The 17,454-nt window shown below is 43.6% G+C and overlaps 1 non-coding gene and 1 pseudogene across 1 annotated transcript; both read right to left on the reverse strand.

Moving 5' to 3' along the window:
- Positions 1–221: 221 nt before the first annotated feature.
- On the reverse strand, positions 222–397 carry LOC125306654 (annotated as a pseudogene).
- A 16,721-nt stretch (positions 398–17,118) lies between these two features.
- Positions 17,119–17,309, reverse strand: LOC125306656. The gene has a single exon (XR_007195586.1). It is a non-coding gene; the product is annotated as a U2 spliceosomal RNA (small nuclear RNA).
- Positions 17,310–17,454: the final 145 nt, after the last annotated feature.

Here is a 17,454-nt window from a genome sequence, read left to right on the forward strand (position 1 = left end):
CTCAACTTAATTCTTTGACATAGTGACTGTTAATAGGGGGACTGGCTCTATCACTGCCAGTGCGCACACAGAATGCCTGGTATTGCGCCATATGACAGTAGTTAGATATCATGCTATATAACATGGGATGTATTAAGTAAAAGTTTACTTGAGTAATGTGTCTCTGTTATGCCTTCTTTTCATTCTGCTGCAGACACAGCAATTATTTTTTACCATAATTTCAGGGGAGAGCGCGAATGCAGTCCCCCACTACCAGAAATTATGCAGTCGAGATTCCCACATTTGGGGAGTCGTTCACAGAGGTCGTCGCGGGCGACGTGCATTGCCAAGTGTAGACTGTAGACAGTTGTGGCCTCTCATTGGCCCAGAGTCTACAGTTTAACTCGCTACTAACTATCGCGTAAAAAACAGATAAATATGATTGTACTTCGACATAATACAATCTTGACGTGATGCGTGACTATACTTAACCATTCATTCGATGATGTAGTCTTCGATTGTATTACTTATTTCATAATTATAACTGTGTTGACACTATGGCCCAATTTCCACAAATTACCTTGTGCAAATGACGCAAACTTATGTCGCTAAGTACAGAAAATACATCACCTAACGGGAAGTGTGCATTCTCAAACATTATGCAAGCTCACACAAGCTTAACAGTAAATAAAACCAACGATAATAACGTTATTTCATCGATAACAAGTACAGTAGTAGGACTTTAGACTGTACATAAACTGTACACAATCTAAAGTTGCTTGAACTGCTATGGTTGATTAAGCAGGGGTGTCAAACTCATTTCAGGGGCCAGGGGTCACATACGGTTCAGGGGCCACATACAGCCCATCGGATCTCAAGTGGGCCGGACCAGTGAAATAATTGCAAAATATCCTTTGACAACTCCAAATCTCCAGCTTTGTTTTTTCAGTAGGCTATGCTTTACCCTTCAGCCTACATTTGTAGCCTACATAATCACTGATCATAAGGGATATATTAGATTATTACACATTTATTCAGAGAGGCCAATGGAATTGAAATAAAATGCATTTCACTCTCTTAAACAACTGGTTTATTTTTATACAGTTGAGTGGATACATTTTTACATCTTACCACCTGAACCAACTCGCCACACTAAACTCAAGTGGGAGCTATGAAGAAAGTAAACATCCTGCCTTAAAAATATAAATGTGCAAATGTATGAAAAATAAAATTAATTTAACAAACAAAAGATAGCAGTGCATGAGCAATATGATCAACTGATACGAGTAGGCTAGGTGCTGTGTAATATCCACCATAAAGGCCAGATCCCGCACCCATTCTGGGCATTTAAATGCCTCTAGTCTGCCTTTTTTCTACAAGAACTGTCCAATTTCCTCTCGTATTTCAAAGAAACGCTTGAGTACGGCACCTCGGCTTAACCACCGTACTACAGTGTGGTATGGTAAGCCAGGTATATAGTTTGTTGTAACATGTTTACTGATTTTTATTTATTCATTTATTTATAATCGACCAGAGATGGATCCATTGATGCCCACGTTGTGCATTCTGGACACAAGTGTTCCCAAGGATGGGCAACAATGCATTCTTAAGGCAACGAAGGAGGCCAAGGCATACAAACCATCCACTACAGATGACCGTGAGCTGAGGGATGAGAAGGCGGCTTATAAGAAAGGTAGTACCTTGGCATTAGGGTCATAGATGTTTTTTCCACCGCAGTCAAGTCATGATAACCTACTGTTGTGCACTAGAGCTTCTGTGCTTGCGTGCTATCTATCAAAAGGCCTAACAATTTCTGTCTTCAGCTACAATGAGATGCGTGTTGTTCACATCAACGCCAACTGAGGTGCAGTGTCTGGGGCAGCTGATCCTCACATTTGGCAAATACAACGGCAAAACTTTCAAATGGCTGGTGGAAAATGATGTCGGATACATTAAATAGTAAGCATGTTGCACTAAACAGAATCAAACTATTTTGATGTATATGTTTGTCATAAATGAATTATGCTTTCTTTGTCATATTTTAGTATCCTTGATCGCCACGTCAAAGACAGCCGCCAACCTGGGAGAAGAGCCACTAACGACGACGAGTGGGTAAAGGATTACCTTCTTAAATATGTGGAGCTGTTCTCTCCAGTCTCCTGCCATCTTGAAATGTACGTAGACAGGGCCATTTACGGGCAAGGCCGCTTCAGGTCTTTTACCTTTCAAGAGATGTGGCAGTGGTACAGTCTGCACAAGCGCCTGCAAGCTGACCCTCAAGCTGGGAGTGACCACGAGATGGCTCAGGAGGCTTACTGCTCTATCAGACAGTGACTTGTCATGAAGGAGGATGACATCACCACCAAGTCCCTGAAGCGCTTCAGGCAGTACATTCATAGCCCTTCCTGCAGCAACTGCCACCTCCAGCACTGCCACCTCCACCTCCGGCACACCACACGCAGCGACTGCCACCGCCTCCAGCACTGCCACCTCCAGCAAACAGCGCTTTCCTGCGAGAAAGGTAGGTTAAGATGACTTTAGTAACAACCACTAAAGTTTGAATTGGGCATTACACAAAGCTGAAATTCACCTGTATTTTACAGACACCTCGACAGGACGTGGTCCCTCCCGGTTGAAGCACTTGCTACCTTTGAAAGACAAGGTATATTACAGCACAAACCCTGTATTAATGCAGTATCTGTATTAAATAAGGGAGCACCACTCTTCCTTCTCCTCCGCCCCGCCTACCTAAGTGTTCGTTCTCATTTCACAGGGGATGCAGAGGGCAGACAAAGAGGACTTGAAGAGGGTCAGCCAGGCACTCAGAAGCCCAGCACTAAGAAGCTACGCACTATCGCACCAGCAGCTGTAAGGTCACATCTTATACACCTGACTCTCCATTCTCTACCTACCTGGAAAGTGGCGCAAGCCACCACATAGCGCATCACCATAAAAGTTTACACTCACATAGTATACATTATCACATACACTTTTTTTTTTTTTTAGGCTCCTGCATCTGCTCCGGCTCCTGCTGCTCCGCTGGCGGTACCTGAGGTAATGCATATAAGTTAATGCAAGAATACTGTTCAGTTATGAGTACTGGGTGGTTGTTAGATATGGTTTTGTCTTACATTTGAGGGCTGGCACAAAATGTGGGAGTCTGTTCCACATGGGCTGCCACAAGCAGATTTAAAGTGGCTGTAGGAGGACGACGTAAAGGGGGCTGTTCCAGAGGGCAACATCGTACCAGGACAAACATGGGCGTACGAAGTGGAGGAAAGTCCTCAAGGATGACCGGATGTGGTTTCATCCCCCGGAATTCCCTGGAGTGGTGGGACAGACAGTCCCCTTGGCAGACTCCTTTTTTCACAGCAGTGTTTTTTTTTTTGGAGACCAGTAGGGGTGTGGCGGTACAGTCTTCGCTGTCCCAGGCCGGAGTGCCCAGCAAGTGGCAATAAGACTGCTTTTCTGTACCGTTGTGGTACTCCCACATGGTCAGACAGATCTGCAGCATGTCTGGCTGGTACTCCATGCTTACGGAGGCGCTGGCCTGCAATGCATGCAGGAAAGCTGCCAAGGAGTCGGAGGAGCATTCCATTGGCGTTTCCTGTCATGGGAGGCAGGCATCATGGATCAGCTCAGCCCAGCTCACAAGGCTATGTTCCCTGCTGTGCTAACATTACAGTGAGTGAGTCTGCATCATTTCACAGCTATTTGAATTGTAAATCATTGCAATACATGAAGATTCAAGGGCATTAAATGATTGTGCTCTTATTTCAAGGGTGGTGTGGACAAGCAGGTGATCCGCCTGACAAGGGCAACACCATGTCCAAGGTGTGGAGACAGGTGCTGGAGAGCCACTGCGAGGAATACCTGCAGAGGAAAGACCTCTACACCACCCTCCTCAGCCAGTACACCGCACCTGGAACAATCACAAGTAAGTCAGATTTTGTTTTTCTTTCAGTGTCAAGGTTGTGCAGGCGGACCCAAGTGCAAGACTCCTTCAGGCAGAACTTCAAAAAACACACTTTATTGACTGACAAACTTCTAACCGACAGAACTTACTGGGTAAACAGAGAGACAATCCGACAAGAAACAGAGAAACAGGAGGGTAGAAATACACATACCAATTAACAGAAAGACAGAGGACTGGACGAAACCAACGAGACAATAACAGGGAACAGGTGAGGAGGCAGAAATGGAGGGAAAACTAACAAGACAGGATGCACAGACCAAATAAGGAGATGGGGCGGAGACAAAGACAGGTGACAGGCAGATAACACAAAGCACATAGACCTCTCCAGAATAAGTCTTGCCTCCTAACTTCCGTATCCATCCAACCTTCGGTCGTCAAATGGGAAATAACATGGCGTTTTGAAAGATCGTACCTGTCAAACTCTGTAGGTGACAAAGTAGAAAAAGCTGCTGGGCAGATTGGCCTACACACTTCTGCCATCTAGTTTCCACTGGATTTTTTGATTGTCGGTGCCGTTTAAAGGGACACCAGGCAAGCCTGATGCTTTTTCTCTACGAAACTCCCCCTCGCTCTTTTCCTTTTCTTTGCATCTTCCATCAAGGATTTTCGCTGCTTCTTCGCCGGCTCTGCCATTATACACACGTTTGCAATAATCGCTAGCGTTTCATTAGCCTGTCTCTGTGCTGTGGATGCAGGATGTAAACTGATCCTGCTTCGGTCGGCGGGTACGATACACTGAACTTGCAAGCGGGATATTCTTCCTACAGGCAGTAGGGCTGTGGGAGAGAGTCTTCATTCGCCCTGTAATGAGTCATTTAACCATATACCGACTTACAAAGATGAGTAATTAAAACAAAAACGTTGCCTGGTGTCCCTTTAAGTAGTATACTACTTAAACGGCACCGACAATCAAAAAATCCAGTGGAAACTAGATGGCAGAAGTGTGTAGGCCAATCTGCCCACCAGCTTTTTCTACTTCACTACCTACAGATGTTTTACCGGTATGATATTTCGAAATGCCATGTTATTTCCCATAGACAATCGACGCCCGGAAGTTGGATGGATACGGAAGTTACGGAGGCGGGAATTATTCTGGAGAGGTCTATGGGGAACAGGCAAAAACAAACACAGGACAATACACAAAATGGCCACCAGGGTGGCACAAATTCAACAGTCCAGGCCAGATCCTTTAGTGTTGAAGGAAAGACTAAAATAGTGAGACAGTGAAACAGTGCAGATTGCAGACAAACACAACAGAAAGTCTTCATTGTAATAGAGTACATAAGCTCTAATGCTACTGCCAATTCTGAAAATGAGTTGATCCATCACTAATAAGGTCTGTATCTGTGTATATTTTCTCTGCTTTCAGGGAATTTGAGCATGTCCTTTCAGCTACCTCCACCAAGGGCAGAGCTGCCGTCTCCCAAACTGCTATGGAAGGCCTTCCTCATTGCGGAGACGGACAACATCGAGGACTACCGCACTCAAATAATGTCCACCTTTGGAAAAGTGCTCAAGTACGACTTTACCAAAAAGGTAAATTAATATTAATAACACCTCACTAAAACACAAAGGTCAACAGTGTACCAAAACATTTTTATCAATGTTAATCTGTTATCAGATCTGCAAGAAACTGTCTGGGGATGGGAAAGGCACGGCGGAATGGTGCACCGTGACCAATGAACATGGGCAGATCCTCATGTCGGTCTTGACGTGTGAGGAGTCCCTGGAGAAGCTGCGGCCAATGGCTGAAGGCCTCATGGACTGGTACACGAGAGCAGGAGAGGCGTCTCCTGAACTCATGTACGTGGACCGTGGCTGCTGTCGTGTCCATTGGGTCTCCTCTTTGGAGCAGCTGTTCAGCAATTACAGAGGCTGGTATGCTGGTACGGCTAGACATTTTTCACTGGATACACCGATTTGCAGGAGACTCCACGCATTACCACTCCCTGACTGATGGCCAGCTGATCTGTGATGAGGATCACGGTGGGGACCCAGGAGACGTTTATGCAAGTCCAGCGGCCCATCGATGTCTTGAAGGGAGCAGCAGGGATGGACGAGAACCAGGTACATCTGTTCAAGGACCCAGCAACGGTGAATCATGTCTGGCAGAACCAGCAGAAACACCTGGAGTGCCTCCAGGACCCACCAGGGAGGAATATGTACACCGTTAACAAGTACATCACGCGTAACGGTGTGCACCTTCCACGGTACACAGCAGTGCGAGGCAGCAACAGCCTCTAAGGCTTTCACTGCTTTCTGCCCAGCATGATCCCTGGACCCCACTGTGCTGCTGTCCCCTTCCAGGTGTATCTGCTGGCTGGGATCGTGCGCTGGAACAGCGATCGGGAGTCCGCGGCAGTCAAAGGCCAAAAGGGGAGGCAGCACCAGGTCTACGTGTCACTGCTGGTCCATCGGCTCAACCAGAGGTGCCAGGAGCTTTTTGGGACTGTGGAGGAGGTAAACTACAGGCTGCCTGTTCCCCCTGGTGATGAGCGTATTGGACTTGATCTGTTTGCCCAGTCGTCAGACTCAGTGCTCCTGACCATTACGCTCACACCAGAGAGATGCTGCGTGTCGATGAGGATGAAGAGGAGGATGAAGCTTCTGCCGACCAGCTAGTCGAGTCCCCGGAGGAGGACGATGTGGGCTACACCTCTGACGGTGAGAGCGACAGTTTGGCTCCACTCAGGAGAGATCTGTGCCTCACTGACCAGGTTGTGGCTGCAGAGCTAGATCCCTGTGTGGACGATTAGTGTGGCCCGAATCACCTCCCTGGGTACCAGAATGTTGAGGAGCTGAGCAACATACTTGTTGAGATTGCGCTGAAGGAGGGAAAGCTTGCTCTCAGTGACCCTACAAGGCAGAAGGTCATCAGTGCCTGGAGCAAACTTGACCTCCACGACCGTAACATCCAGCAGTTTGACAGTCTCTACTCAGCACGCTGGGGCAATGCGCTCTTCAGCCGCACAAATGGAGATCCAGCAGACTCTTCCATTGCCCACCTGCTGGACTCTAGGAAGAACCGCCTTATGTACTGCCTCATTAAACAGCTGTGGCTTCACCCAAACTGTGGAGCGAAGACTCGTGCGTCGCCGCAGAAACAAAAGGTCACCAGGCTGTACCAGCGTGTCCAGCAAAGGGTGACTGTTGATGACCCTGTACTCAGCAAGCTCGGGATTCCCATCCTGAAAATTAACACCAAAAGCGTTGCTGAGTTCATCAGGAGACAGGAGGCCTTGTCCACCAAAAATGTCATCGATCAAGGCCTATCCATCCTACGCCGTCAGCAGTCTCTTTCTGGCACCAGCAAACCCCCAGCACTGGAGCTCCCAGATGAACGGCCCCACACCAGCCGGCCTCAAGTGCAGTATGAGGTCACTCTGTCTCTGCAGGAACCAGGAGACTAAAACAGAGTCGCTCGTAGTTTGCCTCCACCCTCCACTCAGCCACCGCCACTTTCCTCCACTCTGCCAGCTCAGCCACAACCATTTTCCTCCATTCTTCCATAACCGTTTTTATCCACTCTGCCACACACCGTTGCTGCCGGACTCCAGCCGAAAGGTCACAAAAAGTACAAAAAAAAAACCTATTGTGAGAGCACAAAGTCATCCCCCTCAAAAGGACTTGAAGGGAAAACTTTTAACACATTTGAAGACTTTCAAGAGGCAGTGGACCTTGTTTTGGGCCCTTGAGTGACAAAGGGGATGGGTTGTAAATAGTTCTTTATTTTGTTCTATATTCATTTTGCTGTTCAATATTGCTGTTCATGTTCTACAGTTGTTGTGTTCCCCTGTGTTATTTATTAACTACACTGTGGTGCTGTGTTCTAACTATATTCAAGCACAAACAGCTTGTATATAGTTTGGCTGTTCTGCGTTCATAATGTTCCATGACTGTCGTGTTATTTGCAGACTACACTGTGGTGCTGTGTATTGCCCTCCCATTTCAAGCACTTTATTGCATTATGTTATTTGTGGTTTGCTTAAACTTGGCACTTGTCGACAGGTTGAGCTGTACACAGGTCACCAATCCTCCTCTTCCTCTCCTCCACAAACTTGCACCCCTCTGACAACTACCAGATTCTGGACCTTTGGAACAGAGACCCTTCTGTGCTGAAAAAAGCACATCTAAGCACTGAGGCCTTTGGCCCCTAACCCTGCTTTTTTGTAAGGTCAAAATGGGTATCTTGATACAAATCTAATTTATTTTATCCAAGAGTAAAAGATCAAAAATCACCGCACACTGATCACTGTAACTTAATATTTATTGTAGAACGAACAACGCATTTCGCCTAGCGCTTCATCAGGTTCGCTCTGTACCATCCCCCCTTCCTTTCCACAGGTGAATAAATCAGGTAATGTCACATGACCTTGTTGGGACAGGGCTCTACAGTGCGCCCATTTCACTCGCATATGCGACTAAATATTTCGCCGTGCGAACGTGAAAAAATATTTAGGCGCACTCGTGCGAGTGACTTTTCACAGCATTTTACACGTATATATTTTCTATAGAAACAGTTGCAAATACATCATGAGGAAAGTAGGACACTATATTACGGGGAGATCAGTTATTCAAATCTTATCTAGTCTGTAGTCTACTATCCTGAATGTAGTTGTTAATGTTACGGGTCGCGGGGAGTGAGAATCATAAAAAAAACTACATTGCCCACACACTAACTATTTCAAAACAGCACAAATTCATTTCTTTCTTAAAACATCCTCTGATATCATATCAACAAGTAAGCCTAGTTAACGTTAACGTTAGTAGGCTAGTCTAGCTTGGAGAACTTTGACAAAATGCAGAGCATAAGTGCCTTTTTTAAACCACCCAATGGACAGGAAAAAAACAAAAACACGAGGAAGAAAGTGTCAAAAAGAAGGCTAAAACGGATGAAAAAATCTACAAATTCAACCAGGATTGGCTAAAGGATTTCGAGTGGCTAGAGTACCAGGCATCGACGAAGCTAATGTTCTGCAAGTTTTGCAAACAAGCCCCGCTGTCACTCGCAGGTTCCTCACTTTTTATCTCCGGTAATCCGAATCTGAAGAGGGATGCTGTGGTGAAACACTCGACATCCACTCGGCACTCTCGCTGCAGGGATGTATTCATCAACAAATCAAAGCCCAGCAATCCACGTACGGTTGAAACCGCTGTTAGCAGGCAGGTAGCATTAAGTAACCAAGAAGCTATTCGTCAGCTAAAAATTAAATTCAACATCGCCTATCTAATTGCCAAAGAAGAAGTACCATTTACCAAATTCGGACCAATGATCGCACTTCACCACAAAAACGGAGTTGACATTAATCCTACATATGATAACGATGTGAGGTGTGCGGAAATGATTGGGCAAATAGCTGAAGACATAAGGGACGCTCTGGCTGACCAGATCCAAGCGAGCCGTTACCAGTCCTGACTGACTGGCTTACACTGACATCTCAAACACGAATGTGAGACTGTCTATCGCCGTTTCCTGGAGGATGGGAGACCCGTGACCCGCCTCATTGGTCAACAGAGTATAGAACACGCCCATGCACAAGGTAAGTGTTTTGCAGTTTTAATTCTACCCAATAATACTTGATATTTTGGAAAGTTAAGAAATCTATCTGAACAAATCAGTAGTAATAATAATAAAAAATATATTTAACATTTCCAATGGTCAAGATGCAATATAAATACATAAATAAATAAAACGAAACCAGGGCTAAGGCATGTCTGCTTCTATCAGAAAGAGTAGGTCATGCATAATGAAAGCTTAAACACAATTGGAGAACATGAAGTTATTTAAGTTATATTTGATTTAATCATGCAATAATGTACTGTCTTTCTGTGTTGATGTTGTTTATTGCCTTTTGTGAAACTTAACTTTAATGTCATTTTAGGTATTCTGGATGGAACCAGTGCTGCTTTTGATGCACTTGGCACAGTTGACTGGAAAACCAAGTGTGTTGCATTTGGGGCAGATGGTGCAGCAGTTAACATGGGTGTCCATAGGGGAGTAATTGCCTTACTCAAGAGGGATGTGGGAAACCATGTTATCCCTATCCACTGCATGCCACACAGGTCAGTATTCTCAATATCTTTAACAATTTAATATGGGCTCATGAGTGTATGTCTGACATTAGCACATTTGAGCTTTTTTGTTTTCAATGGCTAGGTTGGAGTTGGCCATTCTGAATTTACAGCGCAAGGATGCAATGGTCACAAAAGTATACGACCTTCTCCATCTTGTGTGGAAGACCAACCACTTCAGCCCTAAATCCAGGCGTGAGCTGAATACAATTGGGGAGGAGCTTGGAGTGGGGATCTGCACTCCTTCAAGTGTAAAAGGAACAAGGTGGATTCCTCATGTCCACAGAGCACTTAATGTGCTCCTTTGTGCTGGAAGAGGTGGGAATCTGGCAACTGACAGTGGTCAGTATGCCGCCATTCACCACCACATGGAACACCTTGCCTCATCTGCAGCCAATGCAGACATACAAGGTCGTGCTAAAAAGGTGAGTTTTGTAAAACTGTTCAGTACACACTGCTTTGAGGGTGACTTGATATGAATAAACATTTTAAAAATGTTTTTTTCCCTTGAACTCCTGTCCTTTTTTAGATTAGGAAGGAAATGCATGAAGTTAACTTCTGTGCATTTAGCCATTTCCTGGCTGATGTTTTTCATGAGCTGGCCTCACTCAGCTGCATCCTTCAGAGGAATGATCTCATTCTACCTCAAGCAGTTTCAGAAATTAGGAAGACAGTCATGGTACTGCAGGCTATGCAGGGAACCCCTAAGAGAGGTGGCATGCTATGCCAGTTTTTGGCTTCTCTTCCAGGACCGCAAATGGAAGAAGTCACATTTCAGGTTTGTTAGGGGTACAGAGGATAGCATACATCTCAATACATTAGCGTAGCTGAGACTGCATTTTGCTAAACAGTGATTTACAACCATAAAGTTGTATTCTACAGCACCACAGTACACAAGCAATGTCTCTTACATTCTCTCTCTTCATTCTTTGCTCCTATCAGGGTGTGCCACTCTCTGGTGATGTGACGGGTAACTTAGGCAATCAGAAACTAAAAAAAACATGACTGCTGTGATTGCCATCACTGTGGAAGCCCTGAATACTCGCTTTGGTAGTCTGATCAATGCGGAAACCCAAGACTACTCTGTGGTAAATTGTTTCACAATTTTCAACCATGACACATGGCCTGAAAATAGTGATGAGCTCCTCAACTATGGATCTGACAAGGTGGAAGCCCTCGTGGAACACTTTAGTGATGTGCTTACTAGGCAAGTTGTGATCATATACGGTTTGAACAGTTTATCATTGTATGAGATAGATCAGTAACTTTATTCTCTCTTTAGCTTTGGATGCCAGCTTGAAGCTATACAAGAGGAATGGCAGAGTGTTAAGACACTCATAAGCCACACATTTCAGGACAAGTCCTACAGCAGCTTATGGCAAATGCTTTTGACTAAAGAGCCATATAAAACAGACTACAAGGTAATAATATACACAAAGTTCAACAACACCAAAAACACTTAAAAGTTCTATCAGCGATAGCGGGGATATGTCACTTCTGTTGATGTTCAAACAAAACAGAGAGCTAGCTCACTAAACAAAATTATTTGTTTAATCAATCAGTATAAATTCCTATTTAAATGACTTCATTGTTTTACAGAACCTCCTGCACCTAGTTGAGATCCTATTGATTCTGCCCATTTCTGCTGCGCAGTGTGAGCGCGGTTTCTCAGCACAAAAGCGCATCAAGAGCAAGAGCTCTTTAAGAAGTAGTTTGCATGTATCTACTACTGAGGACCTGATTCGGATCAGCACAGAGGGACCCTCCCTGGAACGTTTTGATCCTACAAAATGTGCTGAAAATTGGCTGTCTGCTGGAAAGAGGTCAAGGCGACCAGGCTACAAAGCTTGGCCAAGTGACTCAGACATGATCTTCATTTCAGATGAAATGTGAAACATGCATAGGGCCTACATACAATAATAAATATACAATAAAATCTACATGACGTTTTGTTTGACAGTTTTGGTCTGATGTTCTTAACCTTACAACAAGTATTGTAATGTGTTATTGTTAATAACAATAATAATAAACTTATACAACAAAAATGACTGTGCTCCCAAATATTTGTCTGTGCTCCTAATTATTTTTATTTAGGGGCACCAGTGCTCCTGGTTCAAAAAGTTAGTGTAGAGCCCTGTGGGAGATTAATTAGTTCATAATTTCATTAACAACATCAATATACTTCTTAATCAACACAGAATTAATAAGTTCACATACAACATCAGTAGTTAATAAATTCATAAAACACCTAAGAATTAGTTCATAGGTGACACCAGTAATTCATAAACACCTAATCATTTAGTACATAAGTTCATTAACAGCATCAATCAAATAACATCAGTAATTCAGTGATCAGTATAATTTTATTTATAAAATCCACCTATCCACCTGTTCATAAATTCAACAGTTCATCATCATCAACAGTTCATCAGTTTATCAACACCTCTAACATTTAATTAATTCCACAACATCAAGATGTGCATAAGACAGTACCTTATTAGTTTGAATATACAAAATTATTTTTACAAGCCAGTTATTCTGTTCACAAAAAACACTCAAGTCTTGTTTTTCATTAAGTCCATATGGTTCGACTGTATTCAATTTGTGAATCCAGTAAGCCTCCCTTTTAAGCAATGGTTTTATCAAATCACCACCTCTTACATTAGGTTCAACCCTCTCAATGCCAATGAATCTCAATGTAGTGGCTGAACCATGATTTCTGTCCTTGTAATGTCTAGCGATAGCGTAATCCATATTGTTGTTTCTAATAGAAGCTTTGTGTTCAGCAATTCTTAACTTCAAATTTATTTTTGTTTGGCCTATATACATCAAGCCACAAGGCATTTTAACATGTACACTACATGTGTAGAGAGACAATTGATAAACTGTTTGATGCCATACTTTTCACCTGAGTGTGGATGGGTGAATGTTTTGGTGTCAACAGTATTTGAGCAGTGTGCACACTGGCCACACCTATAATTAACATAAACTTGTTTAGTCAGCCAATTTGTAACTGGAGGTTCTTGGTACATAGAACTGACTACTAAATCTTTGATATTCTTGCCCCGTTTGAAGCAATGTCGTGGTTTAGTTGGTAAGTGGCTCAGACTCGGGTCGCATTCAAGGAGTTTCCAATGTTTGTTGATTATTCTTTTCACCTGTGTGGAATTTGTGGAATATTCGGTTACAAAAGTTACTTTACTCTCTGATTTCTTAGGAGTAGGATTCAACAGTTCATTCCTATTTTTCTGGCCTGCCTTTTCAATTGCCTGATTAATCACTGCCTGGTTATATCCTCGTTCTATGAATTTTTGAGACATTTCCTTGGTTTTCAGCTGAAGGTTTGTGCACAGGGACACCTATGGACTTTGATTACTAATTTATTTTATATTTTATTTAACAACTGTTGTGTTTGACACATTTTGCTCTCTACACTTTGATCCTATTTGGTCCTATGTTTCGCACTTGTTGCACTCCCATTTCATGCACGTATTACAAGGGCCTGTGTGGGAGCAACGGCCTGGAGGGGTTAAACAAATCGTTGCCGCATATGATTCCAGGTAATCTAAGGGAGAAAATTACTTGTTTAACAGCAAAAAAAAAGACAACACAATTTTATCACATTGTATCATTCTGATAATACCTGTTGTTGTGATGTTCAGGTCCCCTGTGCAGCCAGATCTACCTCATCAGCTCGGATGCCGTGTTTGGGGGCGGGGGCCGGCACCACCGAGTCTACTATGCGCCGCTCATTGACCGCCTCAACTCCCGCTGCCAGCAGCTGTTTGGTGAGACGGTGGAGAGGAACTTCAAGGCCCCACCATCCGCCAGCCTTTGTGAGTCTCCAACATACCCGTCTCCAAAATGCTTACCCGTCTCCAACATGCTGACATGCTGCTGAACCACAAAGACATTTTTAAATACACATTTATAGACTATTTATATATAGACATTCATATTAGACATTTATTTTATAAAGAACATTGTATACATTTGAAGTGACTCTCTGTCTCTCTCTCTCTCCCTCTCGCTGTTTTGCAGGAGGACATCTGCAGTGCCAATTCCCTCCCTGGGTTTCAGGAGCTGGAGGCCTTCTGCGCTACACTGGTGCAGCTTGGGAGCACTGACCGTAAGCGCTGGGCGGCGGTGTGCCGCAGCAACGCCATCCTCGACGCCTGGAGCATAACAAACAGCCGCAGCAGCACCACCAGCTGTACAGGACTCACTGGGGCAACACCCTCTACTGCTGTTTCGCTGTTTTACAGGAGGACATCTGCAGTGCCAATTCCCTCCCTGGGTTTCAGGAGCTGGAGGCTTTCTGCGCTACACTGGTGCAGCTTGGGAGCACTGACCGTAAGCGCTGGGCGGAGGTGTGCCGCAGCAACGCCATCCTCGACGCCTGGAGCATAACAAACAGCCGCAGCAGCACCACCAGCTGTACAGGACCCACTGGGGCAACACCCTCTACTGCAGGACCAAGAGGGATGACCTTGGTGACGCTGCCCTGATCCATTAGGTGAAGATGGCCAGGAGGTACGCGCCGGCCCAGCAAGACATCAGCCCACAGCACAACTGATTCATGTACGTGCTGGTCTTACAAATGCCCGTTGCTTTGGCACCTTTTGCTGAGTTGTGCAGTGTTCTCCTATTTCATGCACTTTTTGACTTGTTATCTGTGTTGTGGTCTTCTGGCCACGTGTAGTGCTACCTTTGGGATTCCTCAGAAGATTATGTCAGAAGCATTCTGCATGGTGTCATCAATAGCCCAGAAGTAGAGATACAATTTGATTTGTAAAACTGAAAGGCACTAACAGGACACCATCTTGTGTTACATTAGTGTGTGTGAGCAGCTGTGGGGCAGAGCGGTCAACCCTCAGACTGAGACTATTAACCGCAATATGTGTAACCTCATGGATATCAACCGCAATTTGATGATGGAGAAGCTCACGGCTTTGCAAAGGCAAATTGAACGATTCGTGTAGTCGTGTAAGTTATATCACCATCATTTCCCCAACTCCCGCCCCAACTTCCCCAACATTTCACTCTAATATGTCCAAAATCCAGAAAAATGAATAATTTTCAACCTAACTTCATCCATTGTTAAGGTTTCTGTACTTCAAATATATAACTGCATATTTCATGAGATAATGTCTCATTTACACACAGCACACATAGCCTTTCATAAAAGTGGCAAGCCCAACAATTATTGACTATTTTTGAAGTGTTAGGGGGAAATCTATGATGGATTTCTTGTTGCCCATTCACCTGGAAGATATTCCTCCAAACACAATGGCCAATTTTGATGTTTTTATTTTTTTAATTACATTCAACTTTATTGTCATTGTGCAGAGTACAAGTACAAAGACAACAAAATGCAGTTTGCGTATAGGCAGGTGGTGAGACAGGTCAAGAAATATGGTGCAGTGAGACTACTATACAATTGATTTTCAGAAGGTGGTTTAGAGTAGTATAAATTAAATATAAATATGTGCACTGTATTAGCAGTTCCCTTATAAGAGCAGAATAAATATGGCTATGAATAACAATGTCAGTTGATATTATTTTAAATGTTGGTGACACTATATTAATAAGGAGAATAGCAATACCATCTTTGGTATACCATTATTGGTAATCAACAATATTGTGAATGCAATATCAATGGGCAACAATAAATGGAAATCAACAAATACTATAACATACAAACAATTACTCAGAACAGCCTAATTAAGTGCACGGTGAACAAATCTGTCTTTACACCCCTGTTGAAAGGTGCATGCAAAAACACAGAAAGCAGACAAGGATTCTGTTTTTATAACACATGTATTAAGCAATGAACATTTGAAGATGTATTGTTTTGTTCTTTTAACATCAATAGTAGTTGTGCAGAGGTTGTAACATAATGATAAATACATGCTGTCACATTATGAATACCCTGTCTTGTCTTGCACATCAGAAGCAGCAGTACTATACATCGTTCACCATAGGGACTAGGTATGAGGGAGACTGAGCTGCCAATCTCTCTTAACAAGTCCTGCATCATATCTACAAATATCAGTTCTGCGGATACGTCATCTAGTGTCTCAAACATAAAAAGGGTCCGATTTAGCGTGGCAGAGTGCTGATTGACAATAACAATGGTTCCCTGCAGTGTTTGGTGGATTCCCATTGATGTTTGTGCGTTCTGTTTGACTACATTTTATGTGTGTGGCATCTCATCCCTCAGTTGTCTAACATGTTTGCTCACGGCTACTGAATAGTTCAAGCAGCATCTCTAACGTTTCATCTAAGCATGGACAACAAAGTGCTGCAATACGTTGAATATAGACCAAAGCTAAAACTAAACATGGCATTACTGTAACTACAAACAAAATGGCAAAGCCAAATGCAGCGTCGGAGTTCTGTTATTATCATAGTGTTATTAGCATACTACACAGCAGATGATCTCTTCGGTAGCGAACGTCAAGCAATCAACAGCTGCGAGTTATGACCGGCATCGAAGTTATGTGGATTATTTGCAGTCAACGGCATGAGGAAAATAGATATTTGTGCGACAGTTCCTTAAGATTGAGGTTAGATGCACGAGTCTCATTTCTACTTTCCAAAGTTCATAACAAATCACTAACGTAACGTAACCGCGCGCCACTGTGTACCATTTATAAACGTCCGGCGAAGGAAAAAGGGAGCACGTTTGCACAGATGTTCCGTCTACAATGTAAGCCATAGTGTAAGCAACGAGGAGAACGTACTGATGCAAAATATAGTTTTACCAACTACTTAGAGCTTTGCAGGATCTTCACTTTTGGTACACATGTCATCCCACCAAGATCACGATAAACATTTAAGCAAAAATAAGTTGGTCCGCTACACGTAAAACAACGCTCCTAGATTCACTAGAACTAGAGCTAGCCTCGCAAGGCGCATAACCTTTAACCAGAGAGGGTTAATCAAGGATCTTTGCTTTAACATTTACTAGCAATTGAAGGTTTCACTAATGTTTGAAACGTACACGAATGTTGTATTCTTCATAATACAATGAACATATAGTTAGAAACCACAACCATCTAGTTTAAAAATAATATTTCACATTGAGAGGGGGGTGCACCGTTCCTGGAGGTACTGCAATACCAGGTCGATGCGTGGAGTGGACGGAGCAAGCCCCTATTCCATCTCCCTGTTCCAAAAATCAATTTAATATATGGTCCCCGGGTAGGGGACGTATCAGATATTAAACTGATAAGAACAGATACTACACTTGATCTTAGCCAAAAGGCCGAGAAGCGATACCGAGAAGATCGACATGTAAAGGACTTCATTCCTCGTCGTAATCTTCACGATTGCAGTGTTCATTGTAACCGGTACATATTTCTTTACCAGGACGCCAGGATAGTTGCGCCTTCACGTGACATTACCTACTAAACGTTTTAAAA

Source organism: Alosa alosa, chromosome 13, assembly GCF_017589495.1.
Source record: "Alosa alosa isolate M-15738 ecotype Scorff River chromosome 13, AALO_Geno_1.1, whole genome shotgun sequence".
In the NCBI taxonomy this organism is placed as follows: Eukaryota; Metazoa; Chordata; class Actinopteri; order Clupeiformes; family Clupeidae; genus Alosa; species Alosa alosa.